The sequence below is a fragment of the Pleurodeles waltl genome, chromosome 1_1, assembly GCF_031143425.1.
Source record: "Pleurodeles waltl isolate 20211129_DDA chromosome 1_1, aPleWal1.hap1.20221129, whole genome shotgun sequence".
Classification (NCBI taxonomy): Eukaryota; Metazoa; Chordata; class Amphibia; order Caudata; family Salamandridae; genus Pleurodeles; species Pleurodeles waltl.
In genome coordinates, this window is record NC_090436.1 from 747,844,497 (window position 1) to 747,866,161 (window position 21,665).

General features: G+C 43.7%; 1 long non-coding RNA gene across 1 annotated transcript in view; it reads right to left on the reverse strand.

Moving 5' to 3' along the window:
* Positions 1-19,898, reverse strand: part of LOC138284376 (uncharacterized) — a 37,276-nt gene extending 17,378 nt beyond the window's left edge. Inside the window, exon 1 of the long non-coding RNA XR_011201392.1 lies at positions 19,797-19,898. This is a non-coding gene — a long non-coding RNA (uncharacterized lncRNA). The remainder of the gene's footprint in view (positions 1-19,796) is intronic.
* Positions 19,899-21,665: the final 1,767 nt, after the last annotated feature.

Here is a 21,665-nt window from a genome sequence, read left to right on the forward strand (position 1 = left end):
AATAATCTGAGATCAACCGGATCCTCCAGGAGGATGCCAGTCACCATGAAGTTATCAAGGCATTTACCTCCCTTAAACATTACATGGCAGATAAATTGACAAGAATACCCAGACGTGAGAGGATTAGTCCGAGGTGGTTTGATGGTGCTTGCACTAAAGCCCACAAAGCATTAAAGTTGGCTTTAAAGAAACGTCCCCAAGAGAGGCTGGGTATTATGGAGACCAGGAAAAGTTAGAAAGAAGTAATCTCAAGAAGGAAAACAGAGATAAAAGAAAAGGCCTGGGAGTACTTAAGGCTTACCAGCGAGTGTAAAGTCATGCAGTGTTTTGGCAAATTGTGAACTCCCAGGTCTTTTCGGGTGATTTAATCCTTAAAGTCAAGTGTCTGGTCTCTAAGGAGGACTGGGTAAGTCACTGTTCAATGATTTTTGGATGGAAGGTGCAATCTGATGCCTCTAGTGACAAGGATGTAGATGTCATGGATCACCTTGCTAACACGATCTTAAGTTCCTCAATTAGTCTAGCCGATGTTATTACAGCGATTGATAGCTGTCCTGCAGGCAAGGCCTCAAGTCTGGACAGAATCCCAGCGAATGTTTTGAAATCCAACCAATAATTTTGAGAACACATGGTAACTAATGTGCTGAGAATTGCCATTTGGAGTCCCTTAGTTCAAACGTGGGAGGAGGCTACGATTATGCCAATTTTTAAAAAGGGAGACAAAAGGCAACCCAAATGCTACTGACCAATCTCAGTTTTGGATAGCACGGTTAAGATCTTAAGAAGGGTGTTTTTGGTGAAGCTGGGAAGCCAGGCGGCTGAGAACCATAGACTCTCAGATTTTCAGTTTGGATTTCAACCAGATCTCAGCACAGTTGACCAGTCCCTAAACTTGCCTTTAATTATCCAAAAGTATACTAAGGTTAAAAAAGATAGTGTACACCTTGCACTTATGGAACTGACCTGTGCATTTGATTGAGTAGACTCCCCTGTGGGGATGGATAGTGCAATTATTTCTTTGCTCCAAAGATTACATGCTCAAGACAGGGAGACCTCACAGAAGACTTTCCAACAGTCTCCAGGGTAAGACAGAGTTGCGTCCTGACGCCATTTTTCTTCTTAATGTACATCAATGGTCTTGAGAATTACCTGATTGGGGCTGGAGTTGATGTCCCCAAACTTGGCCCCTGGAAATACCAGTCTTATTTTATGCAGATGATGCTGTTTTACTAGCCCAAACAGCCAACGGTCTACAGTCCCTGCTGAATGCTTTCCACTCTTTTTTGGGGAATTTAGGCCTAGAAGTTAATTGCACTAAGTCTTTTATAGTGAAGTGTGGACCTAAATTGACTAAGACGAGGACGTTTTTTCTTGCAGGGGAATAAAGAAAACCTCCCATTTTACTTATTTAGGCATCGGTTTTGATAGTGATCTTAACTGGGGGTTTTATTGAATATAGGGGTAACGCAATTTCATAAGTCTATAAATGCCGTTTTTAGGTTCTCAAAAAGGCTGAGCCATAATCCTGTCAAAGTATTATTGTGTATACGTAAGTGTAAATGTGTGTTTATTGTCTTACTTGGAGCAGTCATTTGGGGTTATATTAATTGCACCTCCTTTCAGACTGCAGAAGATAAGTTCATATGCAGGTTGTGGGCGTTCCCGCAGTCTACAGCTGTGTCATTATATCATGATGAGGTGGGGCTGACATGCTTAGATGATCTCATTAAAATGTAGTATCGTTTGTTATGGACACAAATCTAGAAGAATCCAGAGGCTCATCTGAGCAGGCTTATCCTGGAGGACTGCATGAAGTTAGACAATGCGTCCAGAAGAGCTTTGAGAGGCTCGGAACCCCAGCTTTTTTATCATAATCCTGATAGCCTTCTGAACATCCCCACCAGTAAACTGAAAGGGTTCTTTTTAGAATTGATGTGCAGGACTCGCAGGCGAGCCGATATTGAGGGAGGGGAAGGTCCAATTGGGATTGTGTCAGCAGAACCAGCACTCTATTTGCAAGTTGTTGGCAGTAAATGGCATAAGAGATTTTGACTCAACAAGCTACATTTTTATTGGCTTTACTTAATAGAGGGACCTGGGGCCAAATGTATCATTTATCTGGATAGGGATTAACTAATTGCAATTGTCTGCGAATCGCAATTAGGTAATCGCTATTTGAATGTATGAAACTCCAAGAGTTTCATTTAACAATTCCCAACAGTTCGCAAATCGACCTACCTCATTAATATTTATGAGGTAAGTCACAATTTGGAACCCATTGTGAGTGGCTATAATCACAGGGATGGTGGCATGCTGGGCTCAGAAGACTACCATGTCTGTAATTGCGATTAAATAAAGCAATCTTTTTTTACATGCAGCCCGTTTTCCTTGAAGGAAAAGGGGATGCGTTTAAAAAAGAAAAATTAAAAGTTTTCTTTAAAAAAAATTAAGAGTAGGCAGTGATCTGTGCGACCACTGACTGCTCTTAAAAATGTTTACGCAATGCATTCACAAAAGACCCCTTTCCGTGTGCGAATGGGTTACCACCTACTTGAAGGAGGTGGTAAAATGCGAATGTTTTGTGATCGCATTTCGGTCCCAAAACATTCCTACACACTGCTGCGCATCGGTATTAGGGAGGGATGCCCTTGACACGCACCTTCCTAATACCAAATCGGTATGTAGTCCCAATTCCAAATTGCAATTCGGTAACAAGTTACTGAATCGCACATTGGGATTCATATATACTAAAATGCATTTCTGTTTGTGACCGTAAAACGCATGATAGAACTGGCCCATGGTTTTTTACTTTGCTGCCTTGTCACTGTGAAGCTCTAGCTACCCAATTTACTGTTCATTTAACTTTATTTTGTGCATTTTATTTATATGAAATTAGGTGCTTTTTGTTCCCACACTGGCAGGAAATCGGTCTTAGATTTCACGCTGCTTCATTTGACTATTTGCAGGGACTGGGCAATGTAGATGTGATTGTGGCACAACTGAATTTCATTTTAAGTATGTAAAAAATCGTTCTATTTATTCATAATTTCATATTATGTAATTTCAATATTTTTATTTTTTATTGTCTGGCAGCTATTTTGTTTTAATCAGTTGTGATTTGTTGTAGCCGAATAAAGTATTTTTGACTGATTGCATTATGACATATTATGGAGTAAATGTACCTTCTTCTGAGCATGTAATGTGAAGGTAGCATGTTTATGCTTTAAAGAAGATAGCTCAGTAGGTTAATTATCTTGTTGCATAAATCTTTTTGTTACCTGCAGGTCACAAGTTAAAAAGCTGGTAATGTGACACTTCAAACAGTTTCATGTAACTTTCAAGACATGTTTGAAACCTTGTTGGTTTTAGGTCAATCTTTTGTTATTTCGTGGTTGGTCAGTTAGGTAGTACTAGACGATTATTGGTTTATTACACAGTGTACTTACATAGACACGTGTACCTGGCATTCTGACAATGCATGCATTGATCTATATATCTGACACACATTCAAAGACGAGAAGACTACAAAAACTTTCAGAGCATGATTTATCTCCAGGCAATTTGTAAAGTGACACGTTGAGTGCACGTCAGTTTTCCTTACGGCAAATGCGTTAAAGGTCCAGCTGTGCTTGGAACAAGCTCGAGTCGAGCTGCTCCCAACCAGGACACAACTCGGGCACAAAGGAGTTGGTAGCCCTTTAAATAAGGTATTTGGATCCCTCGTGCCATGTAGCCCAGTGTCAATATCCTGCATCGGGTCACTGATGGTAAGATGTGTTTCTACCGACCCAGGCTCTTCATCCGGCTCGGGAATAGTTGCTAGATCCGGATTCCGCCTGGAACCCATGCTATTCGAGCACTGATTCTAGAAAATGTGCAGTCAATTGTAAATAAATATGTATTCTTGTTCATTAATAGCTAACAGCTGGCAAGTGTCTTTTGTCGTTTCAGGAAGTCTAGGCGTCGTAGCTGCGTGAGATAACTGCCGGCCAATCTCAGGGTGCTTACGCAGGCACCAGCTATATTAAAATGTGTTTGCTATGTCGCAAGAAACATATGGTAGGAATCAGTATAAGACAGGTACACATGGTCACAGCGGCTTGATGAACATCCTTAAATCTTTGAGTCTGCGGCTGTCAGGGACTGAAATCATTGCTCAGCCATCCTTTTGCCGAAGATTTCGTGTTAACCATCGGCCTGCTTGGAAAGGTGAGAACAAAAAAATGTGTCAACACCATATTGTAGGGCCAATCAGCTGGCTCATTTTTTAGATATTTAGGAATTAGCAGAGTGGTGGGGACTGACGTAGAAACGAGCTTTCGCCATGTTCCTATTTAACTCGTGCCTGTAAACCCAGTTTCCTGTGTGTAGTTGATTAGTATCTGTTTGTTTGGTTTCTTAGCGCTGATGTTCAAGTAGCTATAAATGATATGCTCGATTGTATAGGGGATACAGAACGCCCTATTGTATTTTATAAGGTTATTGCAAGTCACCAGGGAGGTCTGTGATGGTCTAGAGGAATGAAACCCAAAGTCGAGTTCCTTTATAAGGACATGGAATCCGCGGTCACTTGCATTTTAACATTTGGCTGAGGGTTTTTTATTCCTTATAATACATAGCCACTCCATCACCCTTCTCAAAAACTTAAATACTAAGGAGCATATTTAAGAAAAGTGGCGCTGCACACAGTACAGCGCCACTTTTCTTGCACCCCTTAGCGCACCCTAATACCATGTGTCTGCCGCATTCAAAATACAGCCCACCTTGGCAGTAGTTAGGGAACTAACATCTGACGATAGCCTGACGTTTTGCAGGATTAGTGTAAAAAATGTTGACGCTAATACCGCAAAGCACCCAGAGGCCCATTGTAGCCTCCTTTTAACGCCTGCTCTGAGCAGGCATTAAAAGTGCCGAAATATTTGGCCAGTTTTGAGCCACTCACCCCAACGGGGGAACGCCCCTTTGCATACATTATGCCTAGCACAGGCAAAATATAGCGCTAAGGGTTACAAAGTGGTGCAGTGCATGCATTGCGCCACTTTGTAAATATAGCGCTGCATTTTTGTCCTTCTAACACCACATTAGCTTTAAAAAATCGTTCGAATGGCGCTAGGGGCTCTTAAATATGCCCCTAAGTGGCGTATTCCTTTATATGCTAGAGTTAATAACGCTGCAGACATGAAGAAAAAAAACAGAATCTGTTGTGAGCAATTAAACACACTAAAATCAAGTTAGTAATCTGTTGCAAAAACTTTAGAATCAGTTCAATATAAATCAGATTAAGAAGGGTTTTATCTCAGAATGAGCAGGAACATGCATTGATTCTTTCCTGTAATAAAGTACAGCGTCTACAACATAAATGTGTTGCTGTAAATATCTCTTTTTGCTGATCACTGTTCGTTTTAGAAAAACAGATCATAAGCAGGAGAAGACAGTTGTCATTTTCAATTGTTTATACTGCAGTTGCAATAATTCTCCGTGAACTGCCTTTCAACTTGTTTGCTTGCATCAGCCATTGTGACATCACAACACAACTGTGATAAGTTAATCCAAAACATCTACATTATTTTCCTAATATGAGGTGACTTGAGATGTCACAACTCAACTATAGTAAGGATTTTAGAGACAGGTTTTTTATACAGGGGGTGCGGCTCCCATGTATTATAGGAATACTGTTGAAATAATTCTCCCTATAAACAGTCATGTATTTTTTTTTTTTATTATCTTCCAATGCTGACATTGGAACATGCCTATTGTAAGAAAATTACATCCCTTGCCTGTTTGTAATAACTTATTACAAGTGACTAGTGATGTCCCGGTACATGCATTTCTCCTGTCATTGATTGAAAACTCTTTACTCCATCCTCAGTAACCAGCAGCAACCTCACAGACAAAAGGAGAGAGTGTGGGACAACTCTGGTGCTTCCTTTGATCAGACCTGGCCCCAATCACCGACATCAACTCAGCTGCCTCATATAGCTTCTCACTGACATTAATGATTGCAGTGGGAGGGGTGTATGCTGGTGACAGCCCAGCCTTCTCCCATAAACCCTTAAGAGTAGGACAGGCTGTGACAGGATAGGTTGAGCTTGTCCGCACTGGCCGAGCCACCTCTCGGAGCCACTCAATGACAGGAGAGGCTGCCACAAAGTAATGGGAGCCTATGCCATCACTTGCATAGGTAGCACTCACAGCATCTCAAGGCAGTGGCCTTTCCACACCAGCAACAATACGGTCACCTGCTTCTACATGACAAAGAATTTACACCACTGCCCACAGGTAGAACATAACACAAATGAATGGTGAGGGTTCACTAATTTTAACATAACCTGTTCCCAAATGTCCCTGTTAACTGATATTGCAACACACCCTTACAGTATTAAAAGGCCATTTATAAATGCACGTAGCCTTCTATGACAATATTCAGAGATATAACTGTCAACAGTGCAACAAACGTAGTGGTCGCAGGGACCAGGGGAGTGAGGGGTCAATTTCATCTCAACTATGGTTGGCTTTTACCCACGAAGGGGAGGGGGCAGAGGAGGCTCAATATCCTCGTTTTCTTGAAGGCCTATGGAACCATTCATACTTCACGGCTAACATTCTTGCAGCCTCATCTAGAGCTACTTACACACAAATGAACATGGGTCTCATTTACACCCAGCTCAGTAGTCTTAGATCTAGAAACGTGAAGTCTAAATGTCAGCCACAATTCAGGCTTCGTTAGCAAACTGGACCAATTCTTATTATTTTGAGCGTCAGGTTAAACGTTTTCTAGATATTGCTTCTCCTTGTCCAGCTATTGCATTTCAGTAATTGAGGAAGCGTTTGGCTACAACGTGTGGTAAAATCACAAATTCAGGGCCTTGGCTTCCACATTTGGATTTACGAAACTTGTAATTGTATTAGAAATTGCCTGTGCATTTTCCCCCTGGTCATTTTAGCAGCCCGAAAATGGCAGCAATACAGAATATGGCCGAGAGTGTCAAGGCCTATTGCGGACTTGTCCCAGACATCTATCCGATAAATAATAACTTATTACTGTTGGCAGCAGGAGCTTTCACACTCTTGCCCTATTTGACTGGCATCCTCCGGGTCATGAAGCAGAAAGATGGTGACAGAACAGAGCTTCAACAAAATTTATAAATTGCACTTGACATCTACTAAGTAGGATGTTCCCGACTAGTAAACAAGGGCAAGATGCCCTCCTAAATCCAACATTCACAGGCAGTCCTTTTACATTTTTGCACTGACTGAAAGTCATTCAATCGTTAATTTTCCTAGTTTATCAATTAATATTAGAGCACCTCCAGAAGCATATTGCAAAACCTCTTTCACTTGGTACAGAGCCCTAAATATAATTTTGTTTTCTTTACGAGATCATTTACGGCTTTGTTTGGAGTACCTGGAATAATCGCTTTGCTGATCGATGAATGATGAACTACTCCTGCCATAAATGAAAGATGATTACGAGTAGAGCATCCATTTTAGGACATCCTCATACAAAGAGCCCACAGCTTGGGCCATAAATCAGTTCTTGGAGAAAGGGTTATACAGTTCATCTACAGTTCAATAAAAACATTTCTGATTCCAGAAAAGAAAAAAAAAACAGCTCTCAGAAATAAAAGCAGCCTCAGATTTAAACATTTTGTTACACATAAAAATGAAACCAGAAAGGGTTTGGATGAATTGGATTGCACTGTCACCAGACTTGATTTTAAACTTTGGGTTGAACTGTAGATGAACTGTATAACCATTTCTCCAAGAGCTGATTTATGGCCCAAGCTGTGGACTCCTTGTATTTCCCAAACCAGCAGAACTTTCTGCAAAGGTCTGTGTAAACAGAAAAACACTTAGTTAAATAAAATGAAACATTGTACAGCCTTGAATTGACTGGAAACAAACACACAGTTGTATTTCCTCTCCTCTGTCTTCACCCAGCACATGCAATGAGAAGGATGTTTTTCAGCGAAAAAGAATGCAGCTGTCTCTCATAACTCTGATCAGCTGTTGCCAACCAAGCAGTGTGAAGGTGTGTTTCACAAAACTGAAAATGTGTTGGTATGACTGAGGGATGAGGAATAAGGAGTATGGATGATGGATGAGGAGTGGGGATGATGGATGAGGTATGAGAAGTAGGAATGATGGAAGATGGATGAGAGGTATGGATGGGAAGCAGGGATGAGGGATGAAAAGTAGGGGTAATGGAAGAGAAGTAGGGATGATGGAAAAGAAGTATGGATGAGAATTAGGGATGGTGGATGAGAAGTAGGGATGATGGATGAATAGTGGGGATGAGAAGCAAGGATGAGGGATGAGAAGTAGGGATGATGGATAAGAAGTAAGGATGATGGATGAATAGTGGGGATGAGAAGCAAGGATGAGGGAGGAGAAGTAGGGATGATGGATAAGAAGTAAGGATGATGTATGATGGATGAGAAGTAGGGATGATGTATGATGGATGGGAAGTAGGAATTATGGATGAGAAGTAGGGATGATGGATGAGAAGTAGGGATGATGGAGGAGAAGTAGGGATGATGGATGAATAGTGGGGATGAGAAGCAAGGATGAGGGATGAGAAGTAGGGATGATGGATAAGAAGTAAGGATGATGTATGATGGATGAGAAGCAGAGATGATGTATGATGGATTGGAAGTAGGAATTATGGATGAGAAGTAGGGATGATGGATGAGAAGTAGGGATGATGGATGAGAAGCAGGGATGAGAAGAACGGATGAGAAGTGAGGAATGAGGATGTCCTAAAATGGATGCTGTATTCAAGGTTCTTATTTAGTCTATGGCAGTCTTCCCTAGCTAGAGTTCTGCTCCATCTAGGCAGGTTTTTATTTCAGTAAAGCAGCACCTGTCTCGATGACCTCTATTGCTGGAGCCGATGTGGCAAAAAACATACAATGACGGCATATCAATATGGCATTGTGGACCTGTCAGCAATTTTAGGGACATATTTACAAGAAAGTGATTCATCACCTCTGATGCGCCACATGTCTTGCATCACCCTGCGCCACCCTAACATCACCATGGTAGCGCTGTATTTGCTATTCAGTGCACCATAGGGCACGTTAGCACAATAGTATCATAGTTGATGATGCTATTGTGGCTCTTTGATGGATAAGGGCCATTAGTGATGGTGCTAGTCCAGCAAAGCACAGTGAGGCCCATAGGTTATTATGGGAGTGTCACTTTATCGCCTTCGCAGAGTAGGTGTTAAAAATAACAGAAACAAGCATTTGCAATGCAATGGGTCTTGCATATTTCAAACAAGTTGTCATCTTTTGACAACAGCGCCCACAAGCACAAAAAAAAAAAAAAAAAAGGGACGCTGAGAAAAGACGACTTACCAAAATAAAATAAAGTTAGCTTTAAAAAATAAAACTTCGCACTTTAGTTTGTCCTGCAGGGCACGTTTTGCCACAAAATAGTACCTCGATCACCTCGGGAGCAGCGGAGGGACACTAATTAAGTTGAAATCAATTAGTGCTTGATCCCTGCTCCACATCGAGGAATGGAAATGATGCCAGACATGCCTCCACGAATTCCGAGGCTGTAAAGAAGAGTGCCAGCAAACCAACCAAGCATTTGCAATGCAATGGGTCTCGCATCTGCTCGAGTTAGAGCTATTAGCGTTGTAAACTCCTAACCGGACTTTTCTTGCCACATAATTTAAAAATTGAAATTTAAACACTTTCACATAAGGGAGCCGATTCACAGCGCCATGGATGCCATGAGCATCAGCGATAAGGAGAGACACAAAAGGAAAAGAAGTTCGCTCGCAGTTAAACTTTTTGGCAAAAGTGCAATTAGCCATGTAACAGGGGCAATGGCCAAGGTGGCAACAAAACCTCCCCAAGGAGGGACAAACGTAAAGCATTTACCAATGTCATCAAAGGATTTTTGAAGGGGAAGCCCATGAAGGAGTGATAGTGATGGGCGTGCGGTGGGCGTGGTTAATAGCCCAGATACATACCAACACGTCAGAAACGCAGCGCTTGCTCGCTGCTACGCTCGACCTAATAAAGGCCTCTGCATTTGGGATAACACCACAGAGGCAAAGTCTGCATCCTAAATACTTTTTTCTAGACAGCTGCTTCGCACACATTCATTGGTTTCCTATTCCACTGAAAGTTGTTTTTAGATATAGCTTCAAAAATCTAATTAGCTGAATCAACTGGTGTGATTATCTCCAAGTTAAATATATATAGCAACGTCCACCTTAAACAAACAAGTGTGAGTTTAGAGTGCAGCGGAAGAGGAAGAAAGTTTGAAGGCATTATGTATGTTAAACTTGCTTATGGAAAACTCCACAAGGATAAACTGTCATATGTGGTTATTTTGGGCTATGTTATCAGAATATAATTGTAAGAATGTTGTCTGACATAAATGTTGTATCATAAATATCGTTTACAAAATGACTCACAGGGCAATCTACACCCAAAGGGACAATATTTTTTTTATTTAGAACACAATATTGATGTCAGAATATATTTCTGTCCAGTATATTTTGCCATCCTCCCTATTTCAATGTAGTTTTAAACGTTGCATTGCTGATGGTCAGAAGTCCCTTCTAAGCTTCACCTTGAGCGCGTGTGTGAGGGACATTTCTGTGCTGCTGTCCATGGAGTAACATGTGTGAGGGAAGCACTGTGTGTGCACCTGTTCTGTGCGTAAATGAATCTTGCAGTGGCCCTGCCTGTGTGTCATACTTGTCTGTGTCCTCGTTGTACTGGCTCATTGAATGTTTGAGGTGATACTTTAGTGGTGGCCTAGCCTTTACCCGTTTGGCATGAAGAAGCCTTGACTGCTACTGCTCATACTGTGACGGTTCTGCTGCTGCCAATACCTTATATGCTCTGTGTGCACGGAGGCCTTGGGCTGATGCCACCAGGGGTGTACACACATTATCTTTATAATGGTCATCGTACCTTTAGGGTGAGCAGCTCTTCTCTGCGTGCGATATACGGTTGACCAGCCTAGCTGGCCTCCTAATTACAGCTGGTAGCAGCAGGGCATTTACCAAGGTTTCGTCCATGTTATCGAATTCTTGGGCTACTGCACATTGGAATCAATGCTGTTTTTTCATTCTTCTTGGTGCCTACATCATTGTACTATTGTTGCCAACAGTGTCTTTACTTCGCTACAGTTTCCATTCAGTGCTGATTTTGTAAGTGAAGTTTGCACTGGTGCCGTCTGCGCTGTGAACTAACACAAAACGATGGTGCCCTAGAAAAATGTGATGAGGGCACCATGAGCCGCCCCTATCTCGCTGGCATTCATTAACTTGGACCCCCTTCAGGATTGAGGGGCCCTAGAAGCGGGGGGCAGGGGCGCTCCAGGGGCTTGTGTGACAACGCCCCTGGCTGTTCACAGTCTGTGTGTGAGAGGAATGCTTGCCTGCCCCACTGTTCCCTTGACTGCACTGGTTGTATGTGAATAAAGCTTCTATTAATGAACCTGCCCCGTGGAAGAGGGTAACTCGGTTTTCGTGTTCCTCACGCTGCACGTTCCCGAGTGCGAGTGAAGCTGGAGCCGCTGCGGGCAGTGCTGTGCCTGTTACCTGTGCACGGAAACCACACACGTCTGCTATGTGTTGCCTGTAAATGACAGAAGTCTGTGAAACCTCAGAGCACTTTCTAGGCCTATTTAAGGTTAATAAACCAGAGTGACTGAGTTCAAATTCATGGGTAAATAAATACAGTTGTAATATAAACTAATGGGTAAACAAATAGTTTTATTTCACAGCCTGCTTCTTTGCTTGGTAGCTTTCTGAGGACGTATTACTCAGAAGAAAATAAATAGGTGGAGGTCATGAGAAGGCACCAAGAGAATACAAGCAAGAAATAAATAGTGCGATCGCGCTGCTACAGTTCATACCTAATAATACCTATCAATAGAGAAAAAGTAGTCCACAAACCCAGCGAGCCTCGCATGTTTTCTGTACTTGGTCGCTGCGCTCGAGGAGGGCTAACCACCGGAAAAGGCATGACGTATGCGTGCCTTCCACTAATCAAAAGAAGCGGATTCTAACAGGCAAGCCAACTTGCCAATGAAAGACACTGACGTGACGTTGACGGGGCTCCGAGCCCTTTTCTAATACCTAAAGCGCCTCACTAGCGATACGCATGCGCGAGCGCATGCGACGCAGACTCGACCCTAAAAATGGCTCAGTGAAATCTTGTAAATTTCACTGCACCCTTTTTTTGGGCCTCTCTGTGTGGGTGTGCCCCCCTTGCATACATTATAACTGACGCAGGTATTTTGTGGCACAAGGGGATACAAAGTAGCTCAAAGCATGCATTGTACCACTTTGTAAATGTGGCACACGGTGGGGTCCTCATTAACGCCTTCTTAGTGTAATTTTTTTTTAACTTGGGTGGGTCAAGGAGGTGCAAGGGGCTTGTAAATATGCCCCTTAGCTTTTCCAAATGCAGATTCCCAAAACAAGGGTCTGTTTTTGGAAGAAACAAAATAAAATGCTCCTGATGCTCTGGGGATTGTCTCCAAGTATGTGGGAGGCATTTGTACATTGCTTCTGTCTGAAACTGATGTTGTTAGTCAAGGCAGAGCAAGGTGGGGAAAATGCTGATGAAATATAATTTAAAGAACCATACAAAAAATTGGTCTATAAGCATGTGTGCTCTTTTGGAAGAGACACTGGCTTTACCAAACAAAATTGAGTTCTTTTTAGGTTTGCCACTCTTAACTGTTTTAAACATAGAGAGAGTCTTGGGGCATGTCACTATCCCGTTCGGAGGCTGTGTGGCTACAGAATGGTTCCTTGCATTTGTTTCCCTGAAATTGAGCTGTTTACATTGCATACATACACTCATAAAATCTTAGAGTGTCGTTCCTGTGCTGCAGAAAATGAATCACGGAAACAGAGAGTTATAGTTGCTTCTCTATGTTTCTGAGCAGTGCTGCCTGAAGTGTCAGACTTGCCTATAGGGCAATCTTGCATTGCCCAAGGGCTGGACCTACAGGTCAATTTGGATTTAAGTTTCTTCTGGTGTTTCTGGTAGGTTATTTTAGGTCTTTCCTGAGACAGTGTATGTGATGCATGCACTCTTCCCTGTGAGAGCTATTGTACTAGAGGGGCTTGGAGCATGGCCATTGCTTGCTATTTGTTGGCTTCATTGTCACTCTATATTTCCTGCTCCTAATTGGCCAGCACCTGCCAGCTTCACTTCCTTTTGTTTTGTGTTCCTCATAGACCAAGTACTGATGGCATCTTGATTAGAGTCCTTTCACTGCTCCTGCATTGATTCAGGTACTATTTCTCTTTAATATTCACTTTTGCCTACCACTGTTCTGTCTGTGCCGGTCCCCCGACCCATTCCCCACCGGCCATAACAAAAAAGAGCTATTATGTGACTAGCGCGAGCCCTGTCACAGCAGTATTTTAAAAAGAAAACCTCCTGCTGTCCGTGTTTCTTGCTTTTCATGCAAGATATCCTTTGCCTGTCCTAGTCCAAAACAAATTTGCACTTTTCTTGTCAATTTATCACGCTTTTCTACTCAAAAAGTTCAGAAAGAAACCTATTTTTTCACTTTAGGAATTTTTGCGTATTGTGATTTTAACTCAATGTGTGGTTCCCATACGTTAAAAGATATCTGTTAATCATAGCTTTTTGGCTTTGTCTTTCGAACACACCACTGATATTTTTAGCTGAGATGGGCACTGAACAGAAATATTTATATGTGAAAGATTTTGAGCTCAGGTCTCCCAATCATCGGAGAGGACTCGGTGCACCCCACGGTATCTCAGTTTAAAACAACTTTTATGACAAATGCCACAGTTAATGGACGTTTATTTATTTGCTAAGTTTAACCCATTCGCTGTCAGGCCTTTTCCCCCTCAGGTGGCAGGCCTTTTTTTGGCTATTCGGGGCAGGGCGCCCTTAGGCCCTCATAACTTTTTGTCCACATAAACTACCCACTCCAAATTTGCGTCCTTTTTTTCTCCAAATTCCTAGGGATTCCAGAGGTACCTAGACTTTGTGGGGTTTCCCTGAAGGAGGCCAAGAAAATAGCCAAAATACAGTGAAAAATTCGTTTTTTTTTAAAAAATGAGAAAAAAGGGCTGCAGAAGAAGTCTTGTGGTTTTTTCCCCTGAAAATGGCATCAACAAAGAGTTTGCAGTGCTAAAATCGACAGCTACCCAGCTTTCAGGAACAGACAGACTTGAATCAGAAAACCACATTTTTCAACACAATTTTGGCATTTTACTGGGACATACCCCATTTTTACGATTTTTGTGCTTTCAGCCTCCTTACAGTCACTGACACAAATGGGTGTGAAACCAATGCTGGATCCCAGAAACCCAAACAATTCTAAAAAGTAGACAACATTCTGAATTCAGCAATGGGTAATTTGTGTAGATTATACAAGGGTTTCCTACAGAAAATAACAACTGAAATAAAATAATATTGAAATTGAGGTGAAAACTACTGCAATTTTTCTCTACGTTTTACTCTGTAACTGTTTACTGCAATGTCAGATTTTTAAAAACAATATACCGTTACATCTGATGGACTCTTCTGGTTGTGGGGATATATAGGGCTTGTAGGTTCATCAAGAATCCTAGGTACCCTGAGCCAAAAAATGAGCTGCACCTAGCAGTGGGATTTCATTATATACCAGGTATACAGCAATTCATTTGCTGAAATGTAAAGAGTGAAAAATAGGCATCAAGAAAACCTTTGTATTTCCAAAATGGGCACAAGATAAGGTGTTGAGGAGCAGTGGTTATTTGCACATCTCTGAATTCCGGGGTGCCCATACTAGCATGTGAATTACAGGGCATTTCTCAAATAGAAGTCTTTTTTACACACTGTCTTATATTTGGAAGGAAAAAATGTAGAGAAAGACAAGGGGCAATAACACTTGTTTTACTATTCTATGTTCCCCCAAGTCTACCGATAAAAATGATACCTCACTTGTGTGGGTAGGCCTAGCGCCTGCAACAGGAAATGCCCCAAAACACAATGTAGACACATCACATTTTTCCAAAGAAAACAGAGGTGTTTTTTGCAAAGTGCCTACCTGTGTATTTTGACCTCTAGCTCAGCCGGCACCTACGGAAACCTACCAAACCTGTCTATTTTTTAAAACTAGAGACCTGGGAGAAACCAAGATGGGGTGACTTGTGGGGCTTTCACCGGGTTCTGTTACCCAGAATCCTTTGCAAACCTCAAAATTCAGGAAATAAAACACTTTTTCCTCACATTTCGGTGACAGAAAGTTCTGGAATCTGAGAGGGGCCACAAATGTCCTTCCACCCAGCATTCCCCCAAGTCTCCCGATAGAAATGGTACCTCACTTGTGTGGGTAGGCCTAGTGCCCGCAACAGGAAATGCCACAAAACACAAAGTGGGCACATCACATTTTCTCAAAGAAAACAGGGGTGTTTTTTGCAAAGTGCCTACCTGTGGATTTTGGCCTCTAGCTCAGCCGGCACCTAGGGAAACCTACCAAACCTGTGAATTTTCTAAAACTAGAGACCTAGGGGAATCCAAGATGGGGTGACTTGTGGGACAGAAAGTTCTGGAATCTGAGAGGAGCCACAAATTTCCTTCCACCCAGCATTCCCCCAAGTCTTCCCATAAACATGATGCCTCACTTGTGTGGGTGGGCCAGGTGCCTGCAACAGAAAAAGGCCAAAAACTTGTAGAGGTTGAGGGAATAGCACAGCGAGCTGATAAGCACATATTCTTCTTTTATACATCTTTAGGCTGACTCTGCTTTGGAGTCTCACACAAGTGAGGTGTAATTTTACTTGGGAGACTGAGGGGAACGCTGGGAAGTAGGAATTGTGTGCTGGAGTGGTGATCCTACTAAGAAAAGTCAGGAAAATATGTATTTTTTTAGTGAATTTTGAGGTTTGCAGAGGAGTCTGGGTAAGAAAATGTTGGGGGATCCACGCAAGCCACACCTCCCTAGACTCCTTTGGGTGTCTAGTTTTAAAACATGTCTTCTACCTAGTGTTCCCTGAAGTCTCCCGATAATAATGATGCCTCACTTGTGTGGGTGGGCCAGGTGCTTGCAACAGAAAGAGGTAAAAAACTTGTAGAGATTGAGGAGATAGCACAGCGAGTTAATAAGTGCATATTCTTCTTTTATACATCTTTAGGCTGACTCTGCTTTGGGGACTGTAGGAGGCTGGCCTGGCTTATAGTGGGTACCTTGTGGTACTTACACCCTGTGCCAGGTCCAGTTATCCCTTACTAGTTGAATAGAGGTGTTTCTAGCAGCTTAGGCTGGTAGAAGGTAGCTATGGCAAAGCAGCTTAAGCTGAACTAGGAGACATGCAAAGCTCCTACTATACCACTTATATCATATAGCACAATATCATAAGAAAACACAATACTCAGAGTTACTAAAAATAAAGGTACTTTATTTTAGTGACAATATGCCAAAAGTATCTCAGAGGATACCCTCACTTAGGAGGTAAGTAATAAACACAAATTATATGTACACAAACCCAAAACAGGTAAGTAACAGTAGGAAAAGTAGTGCAAACAATGTAGAATCACAATAGGATGCAATAGGTAGACATAGGTCTAGGGGCAACACAAACCATATACTCCAAAAGTGGAATGTGAATCACGAATGGACGCCAGACCTATGGGAGGTTTTAGAGGGTTGCTGGGACTGTAAGAAAACAGTAAGCGTGTCCAAGATACCCCACCCCAAGACCCTGAAAAGTAGGAGTAAAGTTACCCTACTACCCCAGAAAGACAGAACAGTCGTGATAGGGGATTATTCAAGAACCACAAGCACCAGCAAAACACTGAAGATGGATTCCTGGACCTGAGGACCTGTAAAGGAAGGGGACCAAGTCCAAGAGTCACGAAAGTGTCCGGGGGGGGAGGGGGGGGTCAGGAGCTCACTAAACCCCGTATGAAGGTGCAAAAGGGCTGCCTCCGGGTGGAAGAAGCCAAAGATTCTGCAACAAAGAAGAGAGCTAGGAACTTCTCCTTTGGCTAAAAGATGTCCCATGGCATGCTGGAGGTTGCAGAAGTGTTTCCAGGCAGAAATACCGCAAACAAGCCTTGCTAGCTGCAAGAGTCGCGGTTGAGGATTTCGGGTGCTGCCGGGGACCAGGAATGACCAGGATGTCGCCCCTTGGAGGAGGAGACTGAGGGGGCGCTTAGCAACTCAGAGAGCCCCCACAGAAGCAGGCAGCATGTGCAAAAGTACCAGAACAGGCACTTAGAATATCTGTGAACTCAGAGTCACAAAAGGAGGGTCCCACGATGTCGGATTTCAACTCAGTGAGTTGGGCAATGCAGGACGGAGTGCCGGGGACCCAGGCTAGGCTGTGCACAAAGAAATCCTTGGAAAAGTGCACAGACGCCGGAGCAGCTGCAAATCACGCAGTACACAGGTTTGCTATCTGGCGTGGAGAGGCAAGGACTTACCTCCACCAAATTTGGACAGAAGGGCCACTGGACTGTGGGAAACACTTGGACCCAGCTCCTGTGTTCAAGGGACCACGCTCGTCAGGATGAGAGGGGACCCAGAGGACCGGTGATGCAGAAGTTTGGTGCCTGCGTTGGCAGGGGGAAGATTCAGTCGACCCACAGGAGATTTCTTCTTGGCTTCCAGTACAGGGTGAAGGCAGACAGCCCTCAGAGCATGCACCACCAGGAAACAGTCGAGAAAGCCGCCAGGATGAGGCGCTACAATGTTGCTGGTAGTCGTCTTGCTACTTTGTTGCGGTTTTGCAGGCGTCCGGGAGAAGTCAGCGGTCATTCCTTGGCAGAAGTCAAAAAGGGAAGTGCAGAGGAACTCTGGTGAGCTCTTGCATTCGTTATCTGAGGAATAGCCCAGAGGAGAGACCCTAAATAGCCAGAAAAGGAGGTTTGGCTACTAAGAAAGGAGGCTTGGCTACTGAAAGAGGTAAGCACCTATCAGGAGGGGTCTCTGACGTCACCTGCGTGCTCTGGCCACTCAGAGCAGTCTATTGTGCCCCAACACCTCTGAATCCAAGATGGCCGAGGTCTGGGGCACACTGGAGGAGCTCGGGCCCCTCCCCTGGGAGGTGCAGGTCAGGGGAGTGGTCACTCCCCTTTTCTTTGTCCAGTTTTGCGCTAGAGCAGGGCTGGGGGATCCCTGAACCGGTGTAGACTGGCTTATGCAGAGATGGGCACCATCTGTGCCCATCAAAGCATTTCCAGAGGCTGGGGGAGGCTACTCCTCCCCAGCCCTTCACACCTATTTCCAAAGGGAGAGGGTGTAACACCCTCTCTCAGAGGAAATCCTTTGTTCTGCATTCCTGGGACTCGGCTGCCCAGACCCCAGGAGGGCAGAAACCTGTCTGAGGGGTTGGCAGCAGCAGCAGCTGCAGTGGAAACCCCGGAAAGGCACTTTGGCAGTACCTGGGTTCTGTGCTAGAGACCCGGGGGATCATGGAATTGTCACCCCAATACCAGAATGGTATTGGGGTGACAATTCCATGATCTTAGACATGTTACATGGCCATGTTCGGAGTTACCATTGTGACGCTACACATAGGTAGTGACCTATCTGTAGAGCACGCGTGTAATGGTGTCACCGCACTCACAAAGTCCTGTGCCAGGGTGCCCACACATTAAGTAACTTGGAACCTAACCTTCACCAAGTGAGGGTTAGACATATAGGTGACTTATAAGTTACTTATGTGCAGTGAGAAATGGCTGTGAAATAACGTGCAGTGGCAGTCCTGTGTAAGAATTGTCCGAGCTCCCTATGGGTGGCAAAAGAAATGCTGCATCCCATAGGGATCTCCTGGAACCCTAATACCCTGGGTACCTATGTACCATATACAAGGGAATTATATGGGTGTTCCAGTGTGCCAATGAGAATTGGTAAAATTAGTCACAAGCCTGCAGTGACAATTTTAGAAAGCAGAGAGAGCATAAACACCGAGGTTCTGGTTAGCAGAGCTTCAGTGATACAGTTAGGAACCACACAGGGAACACATATAGGCCACAAACGTATGAGCACTGGGGTCCTGGCTAGCAGGATCCCAGTGACACATATCAAACACACTGACAACATAGGGTTTTCACTATGAGCACTGGGCCCTGGCTAGCAGGATCCCAGTGAGACAGTAAAAACACCCTGACATCTACTCACAAACAGGCCAAAAGTGGGGGTAACAAGGCTAGAAAGAGGCTACCTTTCTACAGGGACCCACACTAGTGAGGTGTCATTTTACTTGGGAGGGGAATGCTGGGGAGTAGGAATTGTGTGCTGGAGCGGTGATCCTACTAAGAAAAGTCAGGAAAATATGCTTTTTTAAGCAAATGTTGAGGTTTGCAGAGGAGTCTGGGTAATAAAATGTTGGGGGATCCACGCAAGCCACACCTCCCTGGACTCCTTGGGGTGTCTAGATTAAAAAAATGTCTGGGTTTGGTAGGTTTCCCTAGATGAAGGCAGCACCCACAACCAAAAATATATCATTTTGATGTGTCCACGTACGCCCGTGATGTGCCAAACACTAAAATTGTGAGAAGAAACGCACTTAGGTTATGTGAAAAAGACCCCTCGCCCACAAACCAAGTTGGTGGCATGCTTCATCATCGGGGTCCCACCTGAGACACCTAGCGTTTCACAAGTGTGCTGCAACGCCTGATTACAGCGGTGAAGGTTTTGTAATTTGTACCACACATACTGGTTGGATTTGGCACGAGGGTGAGTGATGAATCAGTAGATCAAATTTTATTAACAAGAGATTTCACAAAAGTTAAATGCACTGTTATTGACTGAAAGGCCAAAAAACTGAACCAATGACTCACAGCTCGTGTGTCAGGGAGACCAGATCCTCGGTTCCTGCGCACGTTTCCAACATGTCCACCACTAGACAGCTCCAAAACTCTGATAGAAATATCACAGCACCTGAGAGGGTTCAAGAGGGGGAAATGGGGATTAGGTAGGGAACAGCTGGGAAGGAGACCTGTAGGAAGCAAAAGGGTAAACAACACAATATCAAGATATTATCACATTGACTTTCACTAGACTATGGTTCTAGGCGTTGTCATACTGTAATCATGGATAACTTAAGAAAGGACTATAACTAGACCTCAAGAACTATGGGTAACTGGAAGAAAATCAAGAATGGTTAATACAATGTTTCATATGAACTTTTCATGAAATGTCACATACGGTCTAGGAATACAAGATCCTTCTAGAATAATGTTTCAGAACAAACATTGCATCTTTACATGAGGACAAAAAGCAATCTGAAACATTCCCTGGAAAACAATAGGAATTGTACTAGGGACTTAATATGCACAAAGAATGTTGCATCTTGAATTTAGCATCTTACAGAAAATCCAAAGGCCCAGGATAAATGTGTGCACTTCAAGAAACACTACACATCAAAGTTTTAATTGCCATGAAATGATCGTGCACAATGTCAGCGATCTGAACACCAAGGTTTACATGCGGGAAATGAATCGCGTACACTGCCAATTCGAACAAGAATATGCAAATGCCATGAAATGATCGCGCACACTGTCAGTGATCTGAACACCAAGGTTTTCATGCAGTAAATGAATCGCGCACACTGCTGATTCGAACAAGAATATGCAAATGCCATGAAATGATCGCGCACACTGTCAGCGACCTGAACACCAAGGTTTACGTACGGGAAATGAATCGCACACACTGCAGATTCTAACAAGAATATGCAAATGCCATGAAATGATTGCGCACACTGTCAGCGATCGGAACACCAAGGCTTACACGCGGGAAATGAATTGCGCACACTGCCGATTCTAACATGAATATGCAAATGCCATGAAATGATCGTGCAAGCTGCTGCCGATCTGAACACCAAGGTTTACATTTGAGCAATGATTTGCGTACTCTGAAAGTTACACAAGTAGGCCCAAAACTCAAGAGTCTTTGAAAATGGGGTCGGGGGCCCGGCCCGACCTCCGCCTTACCACCCTGCTCAAGGATCACCAATATAATGTGGGGCAGGCCTGGAACATCATGGTAGGCCTCCGGAACAGGAGCTCAGGAAGTTGCTGCTGCTCTGCACCAGGACCGCTGAATAGTGAGCACGTGGAGCTGGGCTGGCTCCCTTATATAGAGTCTGGCCCAGCCCACAATCCCACCCAGTAATGCTGCAGAGAAACCTTCTAGCAGGTCCTAGAAAGGGACGACACCCTAACACACTCAGTAAGTCTGCAGCAATACCTTGCAAATGTTATTGCAAACATCATTAATAGTGTTTTTCAAGGTTAACGTCTGCAATGCAAAAAGTTAACATACTGCATTTAAACACAATGCATGAATTAAGCTCTTGCATAAAGGCTGGGTTTTTGCATTTTTGTCGCCCGTAGAGCGTACACTGTCCTGATGTTGACATTGTGAGCTGTAAAGTCGCGTCAAGGCACCAACCGTTTTACAGTCCATTCACACACCTTTCATACATGACATGCACAAGACCATTCATGCCACCAGCCATGGGCCCAGCACATTACAACACACGCATCGACAGACAGCGCCACTTAAGGGCCCATCACTTACATATGCCCACATGCCTGATACAGCAGTCACACTAGCTGATGGGAGTGTGTGGACTGATGTTTGGCTGGCACCGCCACCCCATGCACACCACCAACCAATCGCCACCCCAAGCACACCGCCAGCCAATC